At 36.2% G+C, this 9,743-nt stretch overlaps 1 non-coding gene across 1 annotated transcript; it reads left to right on the plus strand.

Moving 5' to 3' along the window:
- The first annotated feature begins 8,305 nt into the window (after window positions 1-8,305).
- Window positions 8,306-8,412, plus strand: LOC114093067 (U6 spliceosomal RNA). The gene has a single exon (XR_003582850.1). It is a non-coding gene; the product is annotated as a U6 spliceosomal RNA (small nuclear RNA).
- Window positions 8,413-9,743: the final 1,331 nt, after the last annotated feature.

The following is a 9,743-nucleotide window of genomic DNA, read 5'->3' on the forward strand; positions in this document are numbered from 1 at the left end:
TAAGTTACATGAGGTTCCATGACAAGATACAATCCAGGTCTCTAACTAGACCACCCCTAGGATGGCCATCATCTCCTCAAATTTTTAATATTTACTATCTGTGTCATTCAAATGGCTCATGTCACATATTTTCTTATAATGATGGTGATTTATATTTATGTCCCAACTCTTGGTATAGAGTTGGCAAAGCCTAAAATGTTGTGATTATCCACAGGGTCCTGTTCACAGTGGTACACAACAAATGAGTGGTGGCTGATTTCAAGGGTATTAGACTCCCTGGAATAGTAGAGTCATTTTTGACTCAGAAATTTTATACCTATAAACTTGAAAATGTAAGTTGCACAGGGATTTTTCTCAATTCTGATTGCTACCAATATAAGAAACCCTATAATAAATAGCTTTGATACAAAAGTCTGAAAGTGTGTGCAAATTAGTTACCTTTGTCACATTGTCTATGTTTCTCCTGTTTTATAGCCAAGGAAAGCTAGGATTTTAACCCTACTGTCATGAAAATCTTTGGCCCAATACACAAATGGGATAGTACCAGTGTAATTCTGGGCCTCAGATAAGAAAATATAGCTCCCTTAGCCTCCTCTTCACAAAGCAATGAGAATGAGCATATAATCATGTTCTCAGTATCCTCAGGAAGTATCCCCTGTGTTATGCTGTCTGTCTTTGATTAATTTATTCAGATGTGCCCCATGGAGAATATAAGTATACATGAGTAATATAACACAAGGTATATGTGCAACAAAATATACAAATAAGGTGCTGTGGGAGTTCCATCATGAAAGAATTGATGACCACCTAGAGGGATCAAGAAGACTAAGACAAAGGGAGCACATAACCTCAGTTCTGAAGAATAGGTAGAAAAATAAATGGAGGGGTTTTTTTCTGTTAATGTTTGTAAGTTAATTCCTGAAAACACAGTAAATAACAACCAAGCCATTTCCGTATGGAAAAGTGCTAGATCAAAGGTCTTATTATAATCATCTCCAGGATTTATATTCTGAAGAGTGTTACAAATGGTAAGGAAAGCAATAAGGGCCAGAACTTTCATGTTCAAGTGGAATAAAGTAGTTCATAGTAGGTCAAGACTTCCACTGCACAGAAATTAATAAGTTATTTTTAAATGCTTCTTCAGGCTTTAGAAAGTTATGAAAACAATTAGTACTCAATTTATTAAATTCCCCAGGGAAACAATGTTCCAAGGTGAGCTAACGATGGCCAGCAATTTTTTTTTTTTTCTCTGAAGACATTTTCCAGTTCTGGCCACAAATTGATCACCCTTGGCTCAGGAAGAGGACCCAGCCATGGGAAAGAGAAATCAGCAAAACCTTTAGCCATGACAGAGATCTAGATTGGCAGAAATGGAGGCATAAGGACTCAAACACACAGCCAGTTTTCTCCAAAAGAAACTTTTGGAGTTCTAAGATTTCAAAGGAAAATAGAAACCTAGACCAAAAACTTCTGAAAGGCAGAGGGAAAAACTCTTCCACAACCTCATAGTATTTGGGAATTAAAGACTTGACAGATGAAGAGAACTGCTTCAAAAGCAGGACTGCTCATTGCCCTACGACATTTGCAAATTTTAAAATTCTGTAAGTTAGGAAGATAAAAGACTGAGCTGAAAATCCTCTAAAGGGAATAACTGAACTTCCTTCCAACTAAAGGACTAGGGAGACAAAAAGCAGACTCTTGGCCCAAAGCCTGGGATACCCACCCTAAAGATAGGGACACTTCAAAGGTAGGTTAAGTCAAACCACCAAACTCTATCACCAACTGAATTGAGACAATCACCTCCTCACTCTATCTGTACAAAAGATAAAAGGAGAAACATTCTCTGGTGGAAGATGAAATTATTTGGAGCCTAAAGTTCTTTCACGTTCAAAATGTTGCATTCAGCCAAAAATCTCTAGATGTGAGAAGAATACATCCCATGATCTGTAATCAACAGAATAAAACAGAGAATAGAAATAGACCCACTGTTTCTCCAGATTTTTAAATTAGCAAGCAAATAAATAAATATGTGATCACTATGTTAATAAAATACAGGAAATGTGGAAAAGATGGATGAAAGGATAAAGAATTGGATCACAGAATTAGAATCTTTTAGCAAAATTAAATCATTATTCTAGAACTAAAATAAATGTAATATCTTAAATTAAGAATTTTTTGTATGTCATTAACATCAGTTAAACACAGCGAAACACAGGATCGGTGAACTGGAAGAGAAATTGATAGAACACATACAAAATGAAACATAAAGAGAAAACATAAAGTAGAAGAAATATATTAAAATGAAAGAGTCTTCTGAGATACACTCCAAATATACAGTTATAGCTTGAGAGAGAAAATATAGGAAAGTATTATTGACCAAGAATTGGCCAAGAATTTTCCAAAGCTCTTAAAGGATATCAACACACAGATTCAAGAAGTTCAAAGCAGGATAAAGACAGAGAAAGCCACACAGTGTGGTCCTGAAATGTACCATATAAAAAAAAAGTAAAGCAAAATTCCTGAAAAAAAAAAGAATCTTAAATATAGCTAGAGGAAAAAGTCACATTATTTTCAAAGTAGCAATAATGTGGCTTTCAATTTAGTTCTGAGCAGAAATGATGGAAGCCAGATACATTGGAATAATACTGTTAAACTATTGAAAGAAAAGAAAAGCCATCCCAGAATTCTGTATCTGGAGAAAATATTCTTTCATAACTGAAAACAAACAAAAGACTATTTTAAACAAAAACTGACTTCACTAAAAGAAATACCAAAGGGAGATTTTTAGGTAAAAGGAAAATGATTCACAGATGGAAACACGGAAGAAATCAGGAGGGAATAAAAAACCCAAGAAGAAAAAATATATACAAAACGACAACTGATTATGGGTCACACACAAAATTATGGTGAATTCTGGTTAATTTAAAATACATTAACAAGATGTATAACAAGAACCATCCAAAAGGTAGGAGAGAGTAGGAAATGGGATACAACTATTCTAAGTTTCTAGCAATATTGGCAAAGAGGCAAACATCATAATTTGTCATGCATGTTGTCATCTCCAGGTTAACCATTTATGGAATAATAAAAATATAAAAATTAATAAATGAATTGGAGGAAAATGAGCTGTGATTACTTAATTTTTTTAAAGAGAATATAAAGCAACTGAAATAGCAAGTAAATGATAAGGTGGGAGATGTACTCCCAACTATGTCAGTAATTTCATTAAAGATAAATGGACTAAACACTCTGAGTAAAAGAATAAGATTTTTAGACTGGTGTTAAAAACCTTATTCTATTATGCTTATGGGAGACAAAATTTAAATGTAAAAATGACCAAAAGAAAACCAATAGACATGCCATAGGCATAAGCAAATTTCATTATAATGGGCAAGACTTCTTCCTCCCTTTAAAAGCCTCTTGGCTGGCTTTTTAACTGTGTTATGGTATCACATGGAAATATATAATATTTGGCATTATAGATGCTATTTTATATGTTATAAATCAGGTATAGCTAACCAATGTTTTAAGAAATGATTTTGTATAAAAAAATCATTTGACTTGAAAGAAAAAAAAAAAAGAAAGATAGATGGAGGCAGGGGCACATTTATTATGAATTCTGGTGGATATGTATCTGTGGTTTAAATTTCTACCTGATTCTTAGACCCTCAGGCCATCCCCTACAGTGATTTTTCTTTAAAAATGGTTCATCAAGCTGGACAAAGTAGTGCATGCCTATAATCCCCAGTAACGGAGGAGGCTAACGCAGGAGGATCACAAGTTTAAGACCAGCCTCAGCAACTTAGCAAGAAGCTGTCTCAAGATAAAAAGTTCAAAGGACTGGGGATGTAGCTCAGTGGTAAAGTACCCCTGGTTTCACTCCCTAGTACAAAAAATAAAAATAAAAAAGGTTCACAATCACCAGGAAGTCTGCACTGCATGACCCCCAAGATCCACCTTCCCAGAAACACACAACCTTCTGAGCAATCTTGAAGAGAAAAGAGATGCTCTGGGCCAAGAAGTCCTAGAAGCCAAAGAAGGACGATGATGTATAAAGTAATGTTGGAAGCAGAAAACATATTCTGCAAATTAACAGGACATGTCTGTAGAAAGGAAGTATTGTTCATTTAGGGGGAAAAAAACCCTACTTGGGAATCAAAAAGTCAAGAAATATATTTCTGGTATCCATTACCTCCAGTATCAATTAGACTCTTGCATTTAAATTTGACCCTTCAAAATGCAAAATCAGGTAAAGATCATTGTGTGAGAAAAAAAAAGGAGTGCATGGGAAAGGCAAATAGTATTCATAAATTCCAAGGGTCTTGTTTCATCAAGAAAGATTCCACTAATCTGTAGAAGCCTAACTCACAGGACCTCATAAGACACATTCTGTTAGTGTCAGTGTTCCACACCAGTTACAGATTTCTGAAGGGTCGTCAGAGCAAAACTATGCCCTTAATATGTAAGCCAACACTGCTGTAACTAAGATTGCAATTGGACTGGGACAAATCTCTATGATCTTGATATATGAAAATCCAACTAGATGGTTTCCATAGAAATGAATAAAAACATTTCCAAATTACTTATTCAGGATTAATCCATGGTGGCTCTGCAAAGCAAATACATTTGTTGAGGCTCAGTAAAGCAGCCAATGAAAAATAAACTAAAATGGTCCAATAAGGTGGTTTCCTTCACTAACTGAAAATATCCATGCACAGTTAAAATATGGGTTTAGACAAAGTGTTATTTTTTAATTCCAAGTGTATAAATCCATAAAATTAATAATTGGAAATACTGTAAAGATTACTGGGTGCCGTTCTAAATAGATGAAAAGAACAAACACTATCTAGCCACCAACCTTCTATTTAAATTTTTATTCTATGTGTGTCCTACCTAGGTTAACCTGAGCAAGTTAAATTCTTCTTTTTAAGTCTTAGTTTCGTCATCAGCAAAATGGGAGGAACAGGACTTTGCTTTTGGGATATAATGACATTATTTTATATTTTTTTCAGATGAGAAAAGCTTAATTTAGAGTGATGAAGGGGTGTATTCAAGATCTACATTAGTGGGGGAAAAAATCAACCCAGGAGTCATGAACCTGAGCTTACAGTCACAAATAAATCCTCATCTATAATTGTACTATTTTCATTTATACAGGCAAAGTGACCTGTGGAATTTTCTCAGCAATCTAGACTAATATATTTTTTTCATTAAATGTTCTATTGATTCCAGTTTACTCTTCCTGCCTTGCATGAGTGTGTGTGTGTGTGTGTGTGTGTGTGTGTGTGTGTGTGTATACGTTTTGGTTTGAGTTATCTGGCACTGAACCCAATATTCTAAAATTTGAACCCATAGCTTACCACAGGGTGTTAAATGGGATTTTTCCTATTGTCTCAAATTAAAAGTTTGGCTAAGTACTTGAAACTGGAGACAGTAGGTATTAAGTACCAATATGTGTTTAGTTTAGGTTTTCAGAGAAGCAATCAACACCAAGATGGGTGTAGACATGCAAGAGATGTCATGGGGGAAGTGTCTATTAGGGAAAAGGGGAGTGTCCATTAGAAACTGAGAGAACCTTGAGGGTGCATGCAGTTCTGCTCTCATCCTGTAAAGAAAAGAGGGAAGATAGAAGGGTGTGGGTAGGAAGACTTGACCTACAACAAAACTTTAAGATTTGGGGTAGACCACTGGGAAGTCCTTGAACCCACATCGCTCCTCAGAAAAGTTTACCACCTGGTAGGAACGGTACTTAGTGTCCCTGACACACTCGGTCATTGGCTGGAAGCCCATGGTAGGAAACAAGATTTTGGCACAAATTCAGTGATAGATTCAGAGCAAGCAGCTGAGCTTTCAGTCACATACTTGGGAAATCTCCATGCACAAGGGTCTTGGCTACCGTACCACATTTTCTATATATAAAGGTCACAATCCCAAAGGATTTTCTGAGAAACAGGCTAACAGACACAGTGACTCTGACCTTCAAGCACTTCTGAAAGCAAAGACAGTAAATTAATTAGAGGGAAACCCCCAAAGTGCATTTGGAAGACTATAGACTGCTGGGGCATTTCATCTCCCCACACAACACAAAGAAACTCTGATTGAATGGCAACTGGAATCTTTACCTCCCACCCTAAGCTACATGCCTATTAAGTGTTATGCTTTAAATATGAGGTGTCCCCCAAACACTCATGTGTTAGACATTGCAAGAATTTTCAGAGATGATTGGGTTTATTTGCTTATTTATTTATTTTTGTGATGCTGGGGGTTGAACCCGGGGCCTTGGGCATGCTCACTCTACCAACTGACCTATATTCCCAGCCCCAGAAATGATTGGGTTATGAGAACTTTAACTTCCAATCAGTGGACTGATCCCCTGACATGGACTAACTAGGAAGTAACTGAAGGTGTGGCTGGAGGAGATGGGTCATTGGGACCATGTCTTTGAGGTTTATATTTTGTCCCTGGTGAGTGGAGCTCTCTCTACTTCCTGATTGGCTTTTGGGATATAATGACATTATTTTATATAAATTCCAAGGGTCTTGTTTCATCAAGAAAGATTCCTGAGCATTTTTCCTCCTCCACACCCTTCCGCCATGATGTTCTGCCTCACCTTGGGCCCAGAGCAATGGAGCTAGCCATCTATGGACTGACATCTCTGAAAACATGAGCTCCAAAAAAAACTTTTCCTCCTCTAAAATTGTTCTTGTCATGTTTCTTGGACACGGTAGCAAAAACACAGACTAAAATACCAAGCTACAGAATGCAGGTCCTGTTCAGATCTGTTTTCAGAGCACAAAGAAGAACCTAAATTCTGAACTGTTTCAGACCACAGAGAACAGTTTATTCCCTTCACCTGGAGAAGCCCAGAGGCCGGATTCTGAATGGAGAACCCGTGGCATCTGCATATTAAATATGCCTTCATGCCTTCGTCATGTCAGTCCTCTCTGTTATTACATACATGACAATAGGCAGGTTTGTATAGCCCAAGAAGGAGCAAAGCCTATTCATTGCCTTTCCATGAGGCTTTAAATTGAAGTGGATGATTTTACTTCTCTGACCCTCAGTTTCCTTGTTGATAAACAAGAATAATAATTTTACCCTAAAAAGGGGTTGTCCGAATTAAATAAGATAATGTAGGTAAAGGCCTGAGAAACCCCAACAAACATTAACTATATTCCCAACTAACAAAGTAAATGTAGTGTACCATAACCCTGGCCTATGGTATATTTTGAAGAAAAAACCTTAGGAAGCAGTGGTACTGAAGACAGCTAATAAATGCTTTTAATATTCTTATTTAAGGACAATATTTTAATAATTTACATTATTTGATTATTTAATGACTCTAAATTACAGATTGTTTGGAGCCAATGTGTGTGATATGCAATAGGATTACAAATTGTCCAAGTTTGTGTGGGATCTTTCCAATTTCATCCCTCAAAGTTATGGCATCCCAGAAAATCTTTCAGTCCCAAGCATATTAGGATGTTGGATCAACTATATGCAAAACTTCTAGAACATTGCCTAGAATATTCTGGACATCCACCAAATGTTGGCTATTGCTATTTTTTTTTTCATTTATCAAAATTTGAGTCTGTCCTTTTATCAGCAAGACTTGGACTTGAAAGTACAAAAGAGAATAAGACTCAGTATCTGAAGTGAGTGGAGTTCAGCAATTAGTGAAGAAAACAGAAGAATAAGACTAATAGAATTTATTCCCAAAGTTTGAGATGCAGTGTACTTTTTCATCTCCACAGAACTTTGACCTAGCTAATGTAATATACCTGCTTTCCAAAATGCACAAAGAATGTGAAGAAAGGCAAATAAAACACAGATTAAAAATTATTGTCAAAAATTATTAAGCAATTCCCATGCTAAAATTTTGCCTTGGAGTGGGTCTTTAGGAATGTCTTGAAATTTTTGAGCTTCCTACTAACTCAAGGCATGTCAAATTGTCCTATCAGTTCCTCCTCCACTTATTTTCCTTGAAATCTGAGAGTTGAATGAATTTGCTAAATTGAAATCAATGGCAAATCTGCAATTTTTACAAAGGTCTCCATTGATATCCATAATGTTTTATTTGACCCATTTGTACATAGCAAAGAAAAAAGAGCAAGGACTCCTAACTCTACATTCCTCACTAGTCGAAGTTTTAGCTTCTACTGCATGCCCACCATGCACTGTGACCAGCATTAACACACTTTGTAAATTTACTGGGGCTTAGAAATTAGGATTCCTGCACACGTTGATTCCAGGAGCCACATGCATTGGACCTGACTCAATTTCCTAGCCTTCAAGAAAGAAAGGATTTCTCACTTCAGCAGCACATATATTAAAATTGGAAAGATACAGAGAAGATTAGGATGACCCCTGCATAAGGATAACACCCAAATTTGTGAAGCATTCCATAGTTTTACTGAATTAGAACATAATATATTCAATAATTTTATAATTATGTCAAAATGGATTCTACTGTCACATATAACTAAAAAGAACCAATAAAAAAAATCTAGAAAAAATTTAATTAAAAAAAAAAGAAAGGAAAGGAAACTATTAGTGCTGAAAATATAGGCCAAAGCCCAGCTGGAGATGAATGCTTTATATACATTATCAAAATCAGTTCTCCACAACAGCCCTAGCAGGTGAATATTATTAAGCCTATTTTACAGATGAAGAAATGAGATCCAGGAAGTTGTCCAAGAACTTACTGAAAAAAAATTTTTTTTTCAGAAGAACTCCTATTCAGAATGAAGTTTCTCTGATTCCATAGTTTAGTTTTGCCCACAATGCAGAGTTCTTTAGGTTAACAAGGAATAACTAAATTATTATAGGGTAATTGTGATGGTTTATTTTATGAGATGGTTAATTTATTATAATGGTTAATTTTCCTTGACTGGGCCACGAAGCACAGGTACTTAGTCAAATGTAATGTGGGTTATTTCTATGGATGTGGGTATTGGATGAGATTAACATTTAAATCTGTGAATTTTGAGTAAAGCAGATTACTGTCTGTCATGTAGGCAGGCCTCATCCAATCAGGTGAAGGCCTGAGCAGAACAAAGGACTGACCTCTCTTGAGCAAAAGAGAATTCTACCAGAGGATAGCCTTCAGACTCAAACGGGAGCATTGACCATTCCCTGATCTTTACCCTGTGTGCCACCTTGCAAATTTTGGATCTTCCAGCCTCCAAAATCACATGAGAAAATTAACCAAAACAAAAGTTTTACACAGTCAACCCTCTGTACCCATCCATTCTGCATCCATGGGTTGGGATGAGAAATATTCAAAAACACATGGCATCTGTACTGAACAAGTAGACTTTTTTTCTTGTTGTTATTCCCTAAACAATACAGTATAACAGTATGGTGTAATGGTACTGAAACATATTAGGTATAAGGGATCTGGACATTATTTAACGTATGTGGAAGGATAAGCCTAGATTACATGCAAATGTGACACAACTTTATATAAGGGACTTTCTGTAAGGTATCCTGTGTATATGCTGAGGGATGACTGTGTGCACATCTTATTGGATCTGTTTCTGGGGAGAACCCTGACTATATGGTAACCCGTCTTCATTGCTCATATGTGACTCTGGCATGTCATAACCATCTAAATACCAGAATTCTAGAATCCTTTCTACTATCAAGGACTTCTGACCACAGAAAATCAACTAAACACCATTGTAAATAAGAAGCAGTTTCTTTTGGCTTTTGTGGTTCCCATAACAGTTGTTGCCTTTGCT

The sequence above is a fragment of the Marmota flaviventris genome, chromosome 16, assembly GCF_047511675.1.
Source record: "Marmota flaviventris isolate mMarFla1 chromosome 16, mMarFla1.hap1, whole genome shotgun sequence".
Taxonomy (NCBI): domain Eukaryota; kingdom Metazoa; phylum Chordata; class Mammalia; order Rodentia; family Sciuridae; genus Marmota; species Marmota flaviventris.